This window comes from Neoarius graeffei, chromosome 5 (genome assembly GCF_027579695.1).
Source record: "Neoarius graeffei isolate fNeoGra1 chromosome 5, fNeoGra1.pri, whole genome shotgun sequence".
NCBI classification, from domain to species: Eukaryota; Metazoa; Chordata; class Actinopteri; order Siluriformes; family Ariidae; genus Neoarius; species Neoarius graeffei.
This window is the reverse complement of record NC_083573.1, coordinates 68580971-68600190: the sequence shown is the minus strand read 5'-3', so window position 1 is coordinate 68600190 and position 19220 is coordinate 68580971. Positions and strand designations below refer to the sequence as shown.

General features: G+C 43.0%; 1 protein-coding gene across 1 annotated transcript in view; it reads right to left on the bottom strand.

The window, feature by feature from the left end:
• Positions 1 to 19220, bottom strand: part of plecb (plectin b) — a 213574-nt gene that overhangs the window by 184331 nt on the left and 10023 nt on the right. The window lies entirely within an intron of this gene.

The following is a 19220-nucleotide window of genomic DNA, read 5'->3' as shown; positions in this document are numbered from 1 at the left end:
TGCAAAAGTATTCATCCCCCTTGGTGTTTGTCCTGTTTTGCTGCATTTGAAGCTGGAATTAAAATGGATTTTAAAGGGGTACCAAATATAATATATACAGTTGCTGATGTGACAAAGTAACGTATTCTTAAGTATTCTATCAAATTTATATACTAGAAAACAACAAAATATCTTGGTAATTATAAATATAATACTTTATACGCTAAACCGCACAAGAGTCGCCATTTTTAAAAGACCGTGACGTCAGCGCTACCCACTGCAGTAGCGGAACTCTCCGAAATAGAGGAGATAAGCGTGTAATCATGGCGTCGGGCGCATCAAGTGAAAGCAACAGCTCTGTCGAATCATACGAAGAGATCCCGCAAGACACACTGCAAGCAGGCTACGACTTAGAAGGGTACCAGTTTGAACCTAGGAGAGGTACTCTCGACTCCAGTGATGAAATAAGAGAAGAAAGCTCGGATGACGGCGAGGATGAGACTGATGCTGACCATGGGCATGGCGAGCGTGGGGCAGAGCGTCTGCGTGCAGGTGACACGGCGTGGTGCTCGTGCGGAAAATGTAACGTGGAGTTGCTCACGAGTCCAGCAGAATTTATTTGCTGCAATGAGATAGGCGCCACCCGTGGACTTGCGAAATCGTCGCAAGAGGCAGAAACAGGTATTTCACACGTGCTATTCCCAACCTCAATGAGCCAACACAACTGGGCACATACATACATCATGAGTGTTACGCAGAGAAAATGAACGTGCATTCTGATTGGATAAAATTAATATCATGGCGGGCTGTTCAAACTGCGGAAATAGTTTGCTCGAGCTACTTTCAAAACACTATAACTTTCCAACCTTAGAACAAAAAAAAACTTTTGTAAGTCTTGAATAAGGTTCGTTAATGTGTGTTTTATTGTTATATTTACTCTATATATTGCCCTCTGTTCCCCTTTAAGGGTTAGCACCATTTGATTTACACAACATGCCTACCACTTTCAAGGTGAAAACTGTTGTTTTATTGTGACACAAACAGTAAATAAGATGAAAAAACAGAAATCTGGAGTGTGCATAGGTATTCACCCCCCCAAAGTCAATACTTTGTCGAGCCACCTTTTGCTGCAATTATAGCTGCAAGTCTCTTGGGATATGTCTCTATTAGCTTAGCACATCTAGCCATTCCTCAAGGCAAAACTGCTCCAACTCCTTCAAGTTAGATGGGTTGTGTTGGTGTACAGCTATCTTCAAGTTATGCCACAGATTCTCAATTGTATTGAGATCTGGGCTTTGACTAGGCCATTCCAAGACATTTAAATGTTTCCCTTTAAACCACTCCAGTGGACCTTTAGCAGTATGTTTAGGGTCATTGTCCTGCTGGAATGTGAACCTTCGTCCCAGTCTCAAACCTCTGGCTGACTCAAACAGGTTTTCCTTGATGCTGCCACCAACACTGTAGGAATGATTTTCTCAGGGTGTTGGGTTTGAGCCACACATGGCATTTCCCATGATGACCAAAAAGATCAATGTTACTCTCATTTGACCAGATAATCTTCTTCCATGTCTTTGGGGAGTCTGTCACATGCTGTCAGGTAAACTCCAAACGTGATTTCTTATTTAAAATAAGCTTCTAAGCAATGACTTTTTTTTTTTCTGGCCACTCTACCATAAAGCCCCACTCTGTGGAGTGTACGGCATAAAGTGGTCCGATGGACAGATACTCCCATCTCTGCTGTGGATCTTTGCAGCTCCTTCAGTGTTATCTTTGGTATCGTTGTTGTATCTCTGGTTAATGCCCTCCTTGTGCAGTCTGTGAATTTTGGTGAGCGGCCTTCTCTTGTCAGGTTTGTAGGGGTGACATTTTCTTGCTATAATGGATTTAATGGTGCTCCCTGGGATATTCAAAGTTTGGGATATTTATTATAACCCAACCCTGATCTATACTTCTCCACAAGTTTTTCTCTGACCTGTTTGGAGGCTCCTTGGTTTTCATGTTGTTTGCTTAGCAGTGTTGCAGAGTCAGGGTCCTTTCAGAACAGGTTGATTTATCCAGACATCATGTGACAAATCATGTGACACTTTGACTGCACACAGGCGGATCTTAAATCAACTAATTATGTGACTAATGAAGTGAATTGGTTGGACCAGCTCTTATTCAGGGGTTTCATACGAAAGGGGGTGAATACTTATGCACACTCCAGATTTCTCCCCCCCCCAATCTTAATTATTGTTTGTCTCACAATAAAACAACAGTTTGCACCTTTAAAGTGGTAGGCATGTTGTGTAAATCAAATGCTACTAACTCTCCAAAAATCCATTTTTATTCCAGCTTGTAATGCGACAAAACAGGACAAACACTAAGGGGGATGAATACTTTTGCAAGACACTGTATCTCTTGATGTATAGACAAAATTAAAGGGAGGGGGAACAGTTGTGCTGTGACAGGTATTTAACTGGTGTGGGTTTTATTCAGTGCAAATCAACACAATCATTCTGACTGATGAACTTTATACTGCTGAAACATTTCTATCCTCTTCCAGGATGATAATGCCCCATACACATGGCACAAGGGCTCACTGAATGGCTTGATGAAAATGAAAATAACGTAAATCATATACCATGGCCAGTGTTGGGCAGCAACGCATTATTGTAATTTGAATACTTTACGCTTTAACGAGAAATGTAACGGATTACAATTTCTAAAACAGTAATTATATTGCAGTTACTAATCCAAGTATCACCAAGTTTCCTGAACCTGATTTGAATTTTGTCCTAGATAGACTATCCAACTATGACATGAATGAACAGAAGGTCAGACAAACAAGATGAGCTAGTGGAAGAGAAATTTGCTTTCCAAAGTTGGAAATGCTGCCGTTATTTTGAATTTATAACAACCAGAGATACAAGGAATATTGTCATACATTGTAAAATTTGTCAGTCTAGCAATAAAATGCTTTCAACTGCGAAAAATACATCATCAAATTTACTGACGCATCTGACATGGCAATATAGCAGTGTGAAACTTGTGAGGGGAGGGGGGGGAACAAAAACACAGGCGCTGATAGAGATGCATGCTCTCAGGCTAAACAACAAAAACTGGACTTCAGAACAGAAAACGGTGGTAAAAAGAAGTTACAGTACGTGGAAAGGATCTGAATAAGCTCGTCGCTGACTATATCGTAGAAGAGATGCTACCCGTTTCTAGTGTTGACTCGCCCACATTGATGCATTATAGAGACAATACCCACAAAGAGCAATGCTAGGCTACTACAGAGAAGGACATTTGCTGACTACTTTGAGAGCGAATACGCGGTGATGGAATCTAATTTGTAGGCCACACTCAGAGTTAAACTGTGTGTCCACCACAGCGGACATCTGGAGAGCCAACAACAAAAGCTTTCTGGGTACAACAGTTCACTGGATCAGCAAAATATACAGTAGGCCTTTAGTCTACCTGTGAGGAATTTGTAAACCTCAATAGAATTTTGTTCCAGTAAAATTGATTAATTTGTAAAATGAGCTAAGCAGGTGGGGCGGCACGGTGGTGTAGTGGTTAGCGCTGTCGCCTCACAGCAAGAAGGTCCTGGGTTCGAGCCCCGGGGCCGGCGAGGGCCTTCCTGTGCGGAGTTTGCATGTTCTCCCCGTGTCCGTGTGGGTTTCCTCCGGGTGCTCCGGTTTCCCCCACAGTCCAAAGACATGCAGGTTAGGTTAACTGGTGACTCTAAATTGACCGTAGGTGTGAATGTGAGTGTAAATGGTTGTCTGTGTCTATGTGTCAGCCCTGTGACGACCTGGCGACTTGTCCAGGGTGTACCCCGCCTTTCGCCCATAGTCAGCTGGGATAGGCTCCAGCTTGCCTGCGACCCTGTAGAAGGATAAAGCGGCTAGAGATAATGAGAGAGATGAGAGAGCTAAGCAGGTTGTACGTCACTTTTTCAGAAGGGGCGGTAGCAAAAGTAATGTAACGAGTAATGCAACGAGTAATGTAACTAATTACTTCTGATATCAGGTAATGAGTAAAGTAATTTGATTACTTTTTAAAGGCAGTAATTTGTAAAAGTAACTAATTACTCTTCCTGAGTAACCTGCCCAACGCTGACTATGGCCTACACAAATCACCAGATCTCATCCCAAATGAATACCAACAGAGGATTTTGAAGTTACGTGTTCGACTCTACCACCATCAAATCACCAACTGAGGGAAGAATGCTGTTCATCCATCCAGTCATCATCGGCGTTGGCTGTCCATCGCTAGCAATGATGACTGCTTCATTAGGATGCACAGAAATCTCTTTTCCTAATGAAGTGCCTTGCACGGTAAGACAATGTCATGCCCCCATCGTGTTGTCTCTGTGGACCTTCAGACCTGATGCCAAGTGGTGCACAAAAGTGCCACAGACCTGACGGGTATGGAAGTGGCCCCGCAGTGACGACTGACTTGCCGAGTGATGCCAGCCGTTGGCCATTTGAGTGGCTCTTCCGCATGCCATCAGGTGGTGCACCATTGACCCTGTTGGATTCATCTGCCATATTTCACTGAAAAGCACCCTGCTGCCAGCACCTTATTGGTGATGTACTATTTAACCCATAGCTGGAACCCAGGCAGGTGCTACCACTCCGGGTCAGAGCAGACCTGGGAGCAAATGGTGATTAAGGGGCAACTCCACTTTCCCCAATACTCAAGTCCTTCCGGACCTGAGACTCACCACTGGTTACAGTTTGAAGTCATACCCAGGACTAATCCATCCATCCAGTACAGATTTGTACAATCTATGCCAAAGAGTTCTGGTTGTTCGCAGGGTTCCAGCACCTCACTAACACACTTTTGTTGTTGTTTTATCCATTTTTTTTTCCGTGCATAGCTCCAAAGAGGAAAACCACTTCCTAAAGTTCTCTTTTTCACTGATGATCCACTCTGAAGCCCATACACAGGTTATTCTGAACAGCAAATGGAGCAATTAATTAGATGGAATGGACTGAATGACAACATATACAGAAAGCGTTCAAACTGAGTCTCTTTAACCATTTGCGTTTCTGGAGCAGGAACTGAGCACCATCACTTGTTAATCAGGTATCGGATGTAGTAACACTGCAAAGTAACTCTGACCTCATATTATCAGCTCAAATGAAAAAGTCAAAGTCAGAACCCAGAGCTGTTAACAGAGCAGAATGCAACAACAGGCAAGTGAAGGTCTCCAGACTAGACTTCAGGGAATAAGTGTATGCGTGTGTCTGTAGGCTTGTGTAATGTGAAGTGTGGTTATTATCAGGAGAACTGCATGCGTGCACTGAACAACAGTTGTGAAGGATGACCTGCCATGACATTCTGGGGCATACGACTCACTCAGTCACACCAGTTCACACCAGAATTGTGGAACGTGCCACTAGGCTGCAGTAAGCCGCTCTTTTCTGCTTTCTTTACATGTTCTATGTCTCTTTTACAATTGCTCTGGATCTCCCATCTGATCTCCAATAGTGTGAAATACAGAATCGGAGCAATAGTACATAGTTTTGTGACACAATAAGATTATAACAACAACAACCTCAGCAGTGTAAGTACCAAACTAACAATAATTAGGGCTGGGAATCTCTAGAAAGCTCATATTTTAATTTCGATTCAGGATGTTACAATACAATAATAAAATAACCCTTAGAAAGCTTTTACATATGTAGCATTTGAATCAAACCCTGGTGAGTTTTCCCCCTTGGTGTGGTTTGTTTAAGCTCCCTAGAATGGTTCATTTGCAGTAGCAAAAGATATCTGACCATGAAATCAACCTAAACGCAAGAAATTAAAACAGAAATATTCTGTATTATGGGAGTTGTGCTGCAGATTATTTTGTAAATAAAAACCACAGAACGTCAACCGAGCCAAAGGATTGAGCTGTACAACTGTATAAATGTTGCTATTCTATCCACATTCACTGGATATGAGCAATCATGCACTCCGATTGGCTACTCTACTACTAGGATATCAACTCATATACAGTGAGTAGGGGGGAGAAGAAAAAAAAGGGGGGAAAAAGGCAGAGCGTTTTGCTGAACCAACCGAGGATGAAATAAAACACTACTTGAAAACAACCCCCCCCCCCCCCCCAAAAAAAAAAAAAGCTACAGAATATGGAATGAAAGTATTTGATGGTAAGAACAGACAACTTTTTTTGCATCTTGTTTTTGTATTTTTCAACAATTAGTATAGCATTTTTTTCTCATCTCGTCTCGTCTTCTTCTGCTTATCCGGGGTCGGGTCGTGGAGGCAGCAGTCTGAGCATGGAAACCCAAACTTCCCTTTCCCCAGACACCTCGGCCAGCTCCTCGGGAAGAACACCGAGGCGTTCCCAGGCCAGCCGAGAGACATAGTCCCTCCAGCGTGTCCTGGGTCTTCCCCGGGGCCTCCTTCCAGGGGGACATGCCTGGAACACCTCCCCAGGGAGGCATCCATGAGGCATCCGAAAGAGATGCCCGAGCCACCTCAGCTGATTTCTCTCGATGTGGAGGAGCAGCGGCTCTACTCCGAGCTCCTCCCGAGTGACTGTGCTTCTCACCCTATCTCTAAGGGAGCGCCCAGCCACCCTGCGAAGGAAACTCATTTCGGCCGCTTCTATCTGCAATCTTGTTCTTTTGGTCATTACCCAAAGCTCATGACCATAGGTGAGAGTCGGAACGTAGATCGACCGGTAAATCGAGAGCTTCGCCTTTTGGCTCAGCTCCTTCTTCACCACGACGGACCGGTAAAGCGACCACATCACTGCGGAGGCCGCACCGATCCGCCTGTCGATCTCACGCTCCATCCTTCCCTCACTCATGAACAAGATCCCGAGATACTTAAACTCCTCCACTTGAGGCAGGACTTCTCCACCAACCTGGAGAGGGCAAGCCACCCTTTTCCGGTCGAGAACCATGGCCTCGGACTTGGAGGTGCTGATTCTCATCCCAGCTGCTTCACACTCGACTGCAAACCGCCCCTTTTTTTTTTTTACAAATTGCTAGTCATTTCACTGGTTTGTTTACATTCTAAGCGGAAATGATTTTGTCGGATGTTTTGTATAAAACATTTTATTTATCGAATTTGCAAAAAAACAAAAATAAAAATGCTCCGTTTCTCAAAATCCAGTGAATGTGGAAAGAATAAGACAGGTTATTCCACTCGATCTCTCCTCGTCGTGCCTTGTCAGCTATCAGCTCATGTACGACTCGATTTTATGGAATAACTGTCAAGTGTCTTATGACCAATCAACTAAAAGAGAACAAAGACTGGATGTCATGCATAAAATAAACTAGTTTTTTATTATCTCAGCCAGCTTTGTTGCAGGAGGTTGCATTTTCGCCTCTATCTTTTTCCAACGCATCTCAAACGGATTTTGATGAAAGGTGGGCCATGGGCCAGTGAACAATTGATTAGATTTTGACATAAATCTGAATGTGGCTTGGTGGAGGTGTGCACCCTACTGAGCGTCCTAGTATATTTACGTAATCATTGATTTCGAATTTCTTCTGTGTTCTCCATGCCCAGGTAATTTTTTTCTACTGGTGATTGACAGATGTTTATTTAACTATTTCTCGTGCCACATTTCTGAGAAAGGCATGTAAGCCTTTTCTTACAAAGCCCCACAGTTATGGAACAGCCTTCCAAGTAGTGTTCGAGAATCAGACACAGTCTCAGCATTTAAGTCTTGGCTAAAAACATATCTGTTTAGTCAAGCCTTTTGTTAATGGTGTTTATGAGGTAAAGGTGTAGATCTGGAGGGTCCTCAGACGTAGAGTGTTTTGGTAAACTGGGATGTATGGATGCTGTCAGTCCCCCACTCGCTTGCTCACTCGAGTTTGTTGACGGTGTAGTGGCTGCTGCTTTATGTCCCGGGGCTCCCTCATGCCTGTTACACCTTCTGGCTCTCCCCTTTTAGTTATGCTGTCATACCGTAGTTAGTTGCCGGAATCCCTACTTGTACTCAGCGCAATATGCATACTGTTCCTACTTATTCAGGTGACATTGGGCATACCTAACAACCTGTGTTTTCTCCCCCCCAAATCTGTCCCTCTGAGTTACATGTCGGTCCTGGGATCGAGATGCTGACCTCTTCTGCTCCTCGGACCTGCCTGATCCATCCTGATGCCCTGTGTCTGGTTGGAGTCTCATCACATCGCTCCTGTGGAGGACGGCCCCATATGGACAGTTGAAAGTCACGATTGGAAGACGCTCTGGACTCTTACAGTAATGCTTTTATGGCTGAGGACTACAGTTGACTTGCTAACTTTAGGACTGCAGTTGTCATGAACCATTTTGCACTCAAGTTTCCATCAATGAAGAGTTTATAACATCAACGAAACTGACTTCATGTTAAAACTGTTAATGTTATAGTTATGCTGTCTGTTGTTGCCCAAATGAGGATGGGTTCCCTTTTGAGTCTGGTTCCTCTCGAGGTTTCTTCCTCATGTCGTCTGAGGGAGTTTTTCCTTGCCACCGTCACCACAGGCGTGCTCATTGGGGATAGATTAGAGATAAAATTAGCTCATGTTTTAAGTCGTTCAAATTCTATAAAGCTGCTTTGCGACACTGTTAAAAGCGCTATACAAACAAACTTGACTTAAACTTTTACAGAGTACATTTTCAGCCCAATACAACCTATAGACAATTTTTTTTTGCTTACATATGAAACCAAAACAAACAGAACAAAGGTATAAATTTCACTAACTCAGACTAACAAGTGTGAAAGCTTCATGTACCCTCATTAATCTTGATGTTTCATGACTATAGCCTGTCTATTTGTTTTCAACATGACCACTTCCTGCATTTAAAACAAGTAGTTTGAATGTCATCAAAATTGTGTCACAATGTGAGCAGGCTACTATTCAAAATGGCATATTTATGTATTCAAAAGTAAAAAAATAAAAGTAATAAATAAAAAAAAAAAATTTCCACATTCCACATAAAGGTCACATGCACGACTTTTACTGGTCTAATGTTAACTGTGTTGAAACAAACACTTAACACTCAAGTTGTTTGTGTGACGTATTTAAAACAACATGCTATTTGCATTTAGTCCACTGTGAAGGTTCAACAACACCATGATGTTTTACCCTATGTAGTCAGTATCTGTAGTAACTCGGAAGTCTTTTGGGATTGGCCTTAACTGTATGAAGACGCTGTGTAGAGAGCAACAATATTACTGTAAATAAATCTGAAACTTTTTTTTTTGACTGCTACTAATGTTTTCTCTGTTTGTGGCAGCACTTAATATGTCTCATCTCATCTCATTATCTGTAGCCGCTTTATCCTGTTCTACAGGGTCGCAGGCAAGCTGGAGCCTATCCCAGCTGACTACGGGTGAAAGGCGGGGTACACCCTGGACAAGTCGCCAGGTCATCACAGGGCTGACACATAGACACAGACAACCATTCACGCTCACATTCACACCTACGGTCAATTTAGAGTCACCAGTTAGCCTAACCTGCATGTCTTTGGACTGTGGAGGAAACCGGAGCACCTGGAGGAAACCCACGCGGACACGGGGAGAACATGCAAACTCCGCACAGAAAGGCCTTCGCCGGCCACGGGGCTCGAACCCGGACCTTCTTGCTGTGAGGCGACAGCGCTAACCACTACACCACCGTGCCGCCCCACTTAATATGTTAAACAGCCAAATACAATCAAATACTGATTACTTAAAAGTAGATGGCCTTTCAATTTCATAAAAATCAGTGAAATTTAGTTCCCTCTGAAACTTGATCATTGTGATGCATGTTTATTTCTGTAATATTAAAAAAAAAAAAGCCATTCTGTGACTGGGAAGTTATTTAATTTGAAGGGATTCCTTAGCAAATAATGTGCATGAAATCACACTCTTTGCACAGTCAAGCAGACAGAGGAAGTCCGTGTACGCATGTGCAGGTTTACCTTGAACGTGCACTGACAGTTACATCATTCTGTCACTAAACGAACAGCTGATCACACCGAGGTGCTCGCTGACCACCAATATTTATTAGTTTGGTCCCGCGTTTCCTTTCCTTCACAACATAATGTCTTTTCTTCTCGCTTTCCATTATTGTAGTCGGTCTTTCATGTTTCATTCACACACTCACATCCTCTATTTTTCTCTCCCGTTTCAAATTTGTATCCCATAATGCCTTGGGGGACGGGGAAAGCCCACCACGTGATGCATGATGTAGTATCTTGAATTGGGTCATGGTGAAGCAGGAAATAATCGCGGAGAATTTAGGGCCACGTGGCTCTAAATTCATTAATTGTTCTATTTTAAAAAATCTAATAAAATTGGAAGTCTGCAATTCAAATTCAGTAGCTTTCAGTCCACTAAACAAAAATAACTGAGTGTCAGGGAATATTCTTTTGATGACCTACAGCTGAAAAATCTGAAAGTCAGTCTACCTTTAATGCTTATTTTCCCATGGAAATGTTTTCATTATGACATTTTTTGCCATGACCTTTTTTTTTTTTTTTATTATTGTAAAGGAAAGAACTATAATGCTGCTGCTTCTTCTTCCTCCACTGTTGCCTGGCTGGGGTCCACCCTACTGATCCACATCATATTAATTGGAACATAGTTTTACACCGGATGCCGAAAGAACTATAATGCTTCTAAGAATCATTATCCATAAAACATTCTTCCTCTTTTCAAAGAATTCTCTGAAATACAGCTAGACCATTTTGAGGTGAATAAAATTAAAAAGCTCATCTATCAGGGTTTGTTCTTCTGTAACAAAGTCATCTTTATTCCATTTGGAAGCCTCTTCATCTGAACATGCTCATCTTCCATTTATCTCATCTTACAAAATGGCATGGGGACACTTTGTAGAACCCTTCACTGCTAAATCTGTCCCATTTTCCAAACCACATTAGAACATATGCCAAATGTCAGTTAAAGACTTTACAACTGGACAACTGAAACTCTTCCATCCTGTAGTGCCAGTTACTGATGTAATGGTTAGTAACAGGAGTCAATCTAAAAGACAGACGCTACAAAAACAAGCCCGACCTTTATTTATTTAAACACTTATGAACAAAAATACCCAATATAACGCTAGACAAGTCCTTCAATGTCAATACTTGGGGGGGGGGGGGGGGGGGGGGGTTGTCCTGGAGTGATTTTAAATGACATGTGGGTGGCCAAAGCTGGGAAATGAGGAGGAGGGAATGTTCTGACCAGCAGAGGTGATGATTCCCAACACAGCTCCATTGCTCCATTCCTTCCATATCCACATCCCCTCAGTGTGTGTGTGTGCGCGCGTGTGTTTTAGAGTTTTTTATGAGAGAGCCTGAGATCAAGGTAAGAGACCTAAAGGCTGTATTTCAGTGTTTGAAAGTATGTGTGTCTGTGGGCCTCCACCCACAGTGTGCAATCGGCCACACATTCCACTCGTGTTTCATGTTAATGTCTTACAAGCTTGGAACAACGACAGTAGTTCCAAACCATCCTCCCACGGGCACGTAGGGACGCAGTGAAGGAGCAGGCATCCTCTCACGGAGCCACTTTGTGCCAGTCCATGTGTGAACATTGTGTGTGAGAGAGTTAATGTGTTACCGTCTCTGGTTAAACACAGCACAGTTTCACACATACTACTGTATACATTGGCACCGAAATAGATCCTCATGGAAAAACATCACAGAGTTTCCAATTTATCACCTACACTGGTCAATCCTGAGACCTGTGAAATGTGGAAGGAGGGGAATATACTTCCAGTAAACTGCAGGAAATCGGAGTCAGTGTCAGACTTCAGCCTTACGAACAAAGTTATTGTCTTAATTCTTGTGAGTGTTACTTTTTTTCTGAGATTGCTTTATAAAACTAATTCGCACTCAAACTCTGGTACATTTGATAAAACTGTAACAAAAAAAAGGAACATATTTTTCTTGGCGTCTGACCATTTCCTAAGAATTATACAATCTCATGTCCCTATGCATTGTTGCTTCAGTCATCTCAGGATTTTGACTTGGGCTTGCATTCAAACTTCCACTATATGATTTACTGTTAATATCCTGTGAAAGAGGATATTAACAGTGATATGGGGTGGCCATGAGTCAATAGGGTAAACAATACCAAGCCAGAGGAGTAGAACTCCAAATTAAAGCACTTCAACGGAAGATAACAGTTTTCAGACTCCGGTCTCTTGCTCTTTAAGAAAGCCGCTATCTAAAGGAAGCAGAGATAGTGGACATGGAAAAGCAGCTGCCCGAGGATGATATCTCTCATCTCATTATCTCTAGCCGCTTTATCCTTCTACAGGGTCGCAGGCAAGCTGGAGCCTATCCCAGCTGACTACGGGCGAAAGGCGGGGTACACCCTGGACAAGTCGCCAGGTCATCACAGGGCTGACACATAGACACAGACAACCATTCACACTCACATTCACACCTACGGTCAATTTAGAGTCACCAGTTAACCTAACCTGCATGTCTTTGGACTGTGGGGGAAACCGGAGCACCCGGAGGAAACCCACGCGGACACGGGGAGAACATGCAAACTCCACACAGAAAGGCCCTCGCCGGCCCCAGGGCTCGAACCCAGGACCTTCTTGCTGTGAGGCGACAGCGCTAACCACTACACCACCGTGCCGCCCCCGAGGATGATATTTAGAATCGAAATGAAAGAGAACAATCAGAAGGGGAGAGCAGGGAGACTTGGGACAGTTTGTATTCCCATAAATTAATTTCAACCAATTAAGTTTTAGATTACGTCAGAAGTTAGATGTTGCCATGAGAGTAACCTACTTCCTTTGGAGCCATGAAGCTGGACACTACAGTAAGGTCTGTGCAGTTTTAAATTTTTTTAACCAAAACTTGTATTTTCTATTTCACAGTCCACCTCCATTCTATGGTGTAAATATCTGCTGGTGAATTCAGGATTTTTTTAGGAATTAAAAGTATGTAGTGCAGAGTTACTGGATATAGCATTATTTAATCACCTTAAATTCTGGGGGAAATATTTAAGAATTTTTTTTTCCCCAAAAAAAAATAGCCAGATGGGGAGAGTTGGGACAGTTCATCATGTTACAGGTTTTTCTTGTGGTTTACAAATATAAAATTGGTTAAAAATGTAGGAGTGTACCTGCATGATGATTAATCTCATTTCCTCCTCAGAAATACATCCACTGTGGCTCCCGACGAAGCTACCACATTGACGACTCCACTGCAATCAACTCCATCTGGTCCACAATTCGACATCCTCCGAGAAACCCCGGTAGGAAAGTGGACCGCAGTGTATTAGCCAGCCTAGCCAGGTCAGCTAGCGTCAACTTCACCAACGAGCGCAGCGACGTCAAAATTGGATTATTTAACATCCGTTCTCTTACAGGCAAGGGACAACTGCTCCAGGACCTCCTCCGTGATCACAAGTATGACTTTTTATGTCTAACTGAGACGTGGCAACAACCCAATGACTTCTCTCAGTTGAAGGACTCTGTACCACCTGGGTTTGTTTACACCTGCCAGCCCCATCTCACCGGCAGAGGAGGTCATCTCGCGATAATCTACTACGAGACCTGGAAGGTCTCACCCGTTACAGTTCCAGCATATTCATCTTTTGAAACTCTGGCTCTTCAACTTAATGGTCCGACTCCAACTGTTCTAGGTTACTATCTATCGCCCACCCAAACCTAACAAGGATTTTATTAATGACTTCTCTGCTTTTCTCATTCACATCTGCTCTCTCTTTCCCAATGTAATTATACTTAGTGATTATAATATTCATATGGACAACTTTAATCAGGCTCTTACCAAGGATTTTTACATCATGCCTGGACAGTTTTGGTCTAAAACAGTACATTGACTTCCCTACCCACACTAAAGGACATATTTTGGATCTGGTCTGTTGCTCTGGTGTCACTCCTTTAAACGTTCCACTGATGATCTTCCCATCTCTGATCACATGTTAATTTCATTCAACCCCTGCTTAAAACCGTCCAAAACTAAACAAACAGTCACGTCTTATCTCTTTCCGTAATATTAAAAACATTGATTTAGCAGCTCTCTCCTCAGGTATTGACAGCCTCTCCAGTTTCATTTACTCCTCCCCTCCTGATCAACTGGTTACCCTCTACAATGATCATCTCCACACTTTGTTGGACTCACTTGGCCCTGTAAAAACTCGGACTGCATCATTCACTCACTCTGCTCCCTGGTTTTCACCTTTTCTACGACAACTCGAAAACAAAGGACGTCAACTTGGACAGCTCTACAAGAAAACTGGACTCTCTGTTCACAAGGAAATGCATTACTCCCACATCATTTACTATAAAAACACCCTTTCCTCAGTCAAATCCCAATATTATGCTGGTCTGATCAGTGCTGGTGATGGGAACACCAGGGCCCTATTCTCAGTGCTGAACAAAATACTACGCCCCCCGGACTCTTTTCCCCCCTCAGTTCTACTCCACAGAACACTGTAACTCTCTAATGACATTTTTTAATGCAAAAATAATTAAGATCCACCAGCAACTGACCCCTCACTCATCCTGCAATCCGTCTCCTCTGGCTTCTCATGCCCCCCTCTTTCAACTGTTCTCAAGCTTCCAACTCCCCTCTCCTAATGTAATTTCTGGCCTCATCCTGAAATCAGAAACATCCACCTGCCAGCTCGACCCACTGCTGACCTCCTTAGTCATTGCATGCCTTCCCTCTCTGTTGCCCCTAATAACTGCCATCATTCACTCCTCCCTAACCTCTGGCTCTGTTCCATCATTTCTCAAATCTGCAGCTGTAACACCTATTCTCAAAAAACCTGGTTCTGATCCTAACAACTTCAATAACCTTCGTCCAATTTCTAACCGACCATTTCTTCCAAAAATCCTGAAAAAAGTAGTAGCATCCCAGCTTCATGCTCATATCCATAATAATAACCTATATGAACAGTTCCAGTCTGGTTTCCGCCCACGTCATAGCACAGAGACCGCTCTTCTAAAGATCACCAACGACCTCCTGATGGCAGCTGATTCTGGACCATCATCCATTCTTATCCTCCTTGATCTGAGTGCGGCCTTCGACACCATCTCCCACACCATCCTCCTCGACAGGCTAGCATCTATTGGATTATCTGACACACCCCTGGACTGGTTCATTTCCTACCTCTCTGGTCACACTCAGTTCATCCAGCTAAAGACATTCACATCCCAACCCTCTCCTCTGGTGTTCCCCAAGGCTCTGTCCTCGGTCCCATCCTATTTATCATCTATCTCCTTCCTCTTGGTCATATTTTCCATAAATACAACATCCATTTCCATTGTTATACGGACGACACCCAGCTCTACCTCTCTTCAGCTAGCATGATACTGAACTCATCTTCAACTTGTTCGATATCATGCTAGCTGAATGGAATATCTCTGATATACAGTGGTGCTTGAAAGTTTGTGAACCCTTTAGAATTTTCTATATTTCTGCATAAATATGACTTAAAACATCATCAGATTTTCACACAAGTCCTAAAAGTAGATAAAGAGAACCCAGTTAAACAAATGAGACAAAAAATATTATACCTGGGTCATTTATTTATTGAGGAAAATGATCCAATATTACATATCTGTGAGTGGCAAAAGTATATGAACCTCTAGGATTAGCAGTTAATTTGAAGGTGAAATTAGAGTCAGGTGTTTTCAATCAATGGGATGACAAATCAGGTGTGAGTGGGCACCCTATTTTATTTAAAGAACAGGGATCTATCAAAGTCTGATCTTCACAACACGTTTGTGGAAGTGTATCATGGCACAAACAAAGGAGATTTCTGAGGACCTCAGAAAAAGCCTTGTTGATGCTCATCAGGCTGGAAAAGGTTACAAAACCATCTCTAAAGAGTTTGGACTCCACCAATCCACAGTCAGACAGATTGTGTACAAATGGAGGAAATTCAAGACCATTGTTACCCTCCCCAGGAATGGTCGACCAACAAAGATCACTCCAAGAGCAAGGCGTGTAATAGTCAGCGAGGTCACAAAGGACCCTAGGGTAACTTCTAAGCAACTGAAGGCCTCTCTCACATTGGCCAATGTTAAATGTTCATGAGTCCACCATCAAGAGAACACTGAACAACAATGGTGTGCATGGCAGGGTTGCAAGGAAAAAGCCACTGCTCTCCAAAAAGAACATTGCTGCTCATCTGCAGTTTGCTAAAGATCATGTGGACAAGCCAGAAGGCTACTGGAAAAATGTTTTGTGGACGGATGAGACCAAAATAGAACTTTTTGGTTTAAATGAGAAGCATTATGTTTGGAGAAAGGAAAAACACTGCATTCCAACATAAGAACCTTATCCCATCTGTGAAACATAGTGGTGGTAGTATCATGGTTTGGGCCCATTTTGCTGCATCTGGGCCAGGACAGCTTGCCATTGTTGATGGAACAATGAATTCTGAATTCTACCAGCAAATTCTAAAGGAAAATGTCAGGACATCTGTCCATGAACTGAATCTCAAGAGAAGGTGGGTCATGCAGCAAGACAATGAGCCTAAGCACACAAGTCGTTCTCCCAAAGAATGGTTAAAGAAGAATAAAGTTAATGTTCTGGAATGGCCAAGTCAAAGTCCTGACCTTAATCCAATTGAAATGTTGTGGAAGGACCTGAAGCGAGCAGTTCATGTGAGGAAACCCACCAACATCCCAGAGTTGAAGCTGTTCTGTACGGAGGAATGGGCTAAAATTCCTCCAAGCCGGTGTGCAGGACTGATCAACAGTTACCGGAAACGTTTAGTTGCAGTTATTGCTGCACAAGGGGGTCACACTAAATACTGAAAGCAAAGGTTCACATACTTTTGCCACTCACAGATATGTAATATTGGATCATTTTCCTCAATCAATAAATGACCAAGTATAATATTTTTGTCTCATTTGTTTAACTGGGTTCTCTTTGTCTACTTTTAGGACTTGTGTGAAAATGTGATGTTGTTTTCGGTCATATTTATGCAGAAATATAGACAATTCTAAAGGGTTCACAAACTTTCAAGCACCACTGTACATGTGACAAAAATAAAGCCTTCTTCTTCAAAAGCTGAATAATTTGTCCCAAGTCTCCTTGCTCTCCCCTACAGCAGGTGAAGCTGGTAAGATACAAGACTTTTAGTTGAAATCTTCAGCTCATCTAAAGCTGATCCCTGTAGCTCCGGTGTAGCTTGAACAAAAAAGTAAACACTGTCGAGAGTTACACACAAGAAAACGGCAAAATTTAAATACTTATGCTTTCCTAAGACGAGATGAACATATTTATTACACAGCTCCGCAAAATAAGAATTTACAAAGAGAAATGAGAATGCACCACAAGCCAAAAAGGGACGTGCATGTGTACACAGACACACACCCTGTTACTCCCTCTTTGGGAGTATGCAATTAATATCATAGTTGCAGCATATTTTCACACTCCCAGTCACAGGAGAATTAAATATGAAAGTATGAGGGAGTCTCTTTACAGAAATTCCTAATAAGGATGTTAAAAGCCAAGCCACTGTTCTTCAAAGAGTGGGCTTTGGTCTGATTTATTATTACTAGGAGAGTAATAAGTAGCAACACACAAACACATTTACATTTCTTTTTAGAATCCTTTACAAACCCTTTATAAATATATTTTGTGATCATTTCCTTTACTGGCAAAGCAAGCTGTAATACAGCACACACCCACACTGCTGTTTAAGAAGCCTAATGGTAAGCAGTGGAATGAGTAGGAGAAAGCTCTCATGAGGACTAATGTGAGGTCGCAGATTCTGAGCAGCATCAGAACACACACTTATCGCAGTAGCTACAGCAGCAGTACCACATTCTTTAAGAATTAGTCATGTTCTTTATCATGGTTTAAATTGTCCAGTGCTGATCTCAATCTCGACTTGATGCCGATCCCACTAGTCCCCAGCCATGATGTCCACTCAGTGTGAGAGCCACCAATCCCTGGCCTTGATCACAAAATCAGTGCAGGACGCATAAATTCCAGCCTTGATCTCAACTCAGTGTGTACCCCTCCTATCCTCAGCTTTGCTCTTAACTCAGTGTGGGCCTCACTAATCCCAATAATCTCAACTTAGAGTGGGACTCAGTGGTCCCAGCCATAAGCTCAACTCAATCTGGGACCTACCAACCCACAGCTTTAATCTCTACTCAGTGTGAGACCCACCAATCCCCAGCCATGATCTTGACTGGGTGTGTAACCCACCAATCCCCGGTTTTGATCTCCACTCAGTATGGGACCCACGGATCCCTGACCTTGACTCATTATGGCATGCACCAAACCCAACCTTGTTCTTAACTCCGTGTGGAACCCACCTTGATTGGGTCCCAAAATCCTCTGGTTTCATAACTATAACACCGACTAGGTGAACTCAATTAAATGACACAAACATTAATAGAACTTGAAAGACAATAGAGAGGGCACAGATGTTTAGTGTGTTAAGTGTAAGACAATGTGCTCTTTAAACAACACTCCCAGAAATCCACTGTCGAGAGATGGAGTCAGTGCTAGGAAAACAGATAAAGAGATATATGAAACACGTCAGGATTCTTGGAAAAATGGCTAGTGCATTCCAGAAATGGTTGGCCATCTGTGTACACATACACAATTAACCAGTTCCTTGAGCTGGAAGCAGGTGGGACCGATCGGAAATTCCACATTTTTCCCCTCAAACATTGGTATTTTATCTCCGCACCATTCCTGCCACAGAAAGACCACTGGAATAGCACTTCTAGGACACCGGTCTTGTTGCGAGCACAAGTGTACAAATCGTAGTTATAAGATGATTCTAGCCATTTAACACCATTGCTTTTGCTCAAGTAAGCAAATAAGCCATCCCTAAGGTCAAAATACAGAAAATAAAAACCCGATGAATGAGGAGATTTACATACATGGGTATTTTAGGCTCTGTGAGGGGTAAAAAGTGCCCGTGTGGTGAAAACTGTCAGAGGGAAAGGAAGGGGGAGCAATTGCCGCTTTTCCACTACAAACGCGGCTGAGTCGGGCTGAACCGTGCCGTGCTGAGTCGGGCTGAGCGGGGCTGTTGGAGTTGCATTTCGACTACAACCGCGCTGAACCGTGCTGGCTGGAAGTGGGTGGACACATTGGGTGGAGTTAGCGAAAGTGGGTGGACGTCACGTGATGTCGTTAAGCAGCGCAAACAGTGACATCAGTGAGCTTTTAAGCGGTAGTCTCACGACCCGGATAGTAAACAATAAACATGGAGGGCATGGAGTCGTTAGTGTTGCTGGTCTTGGTGCTGTGGCTTGTTGTCACCGACAACGCCAACAGATACTGGCAAGAGC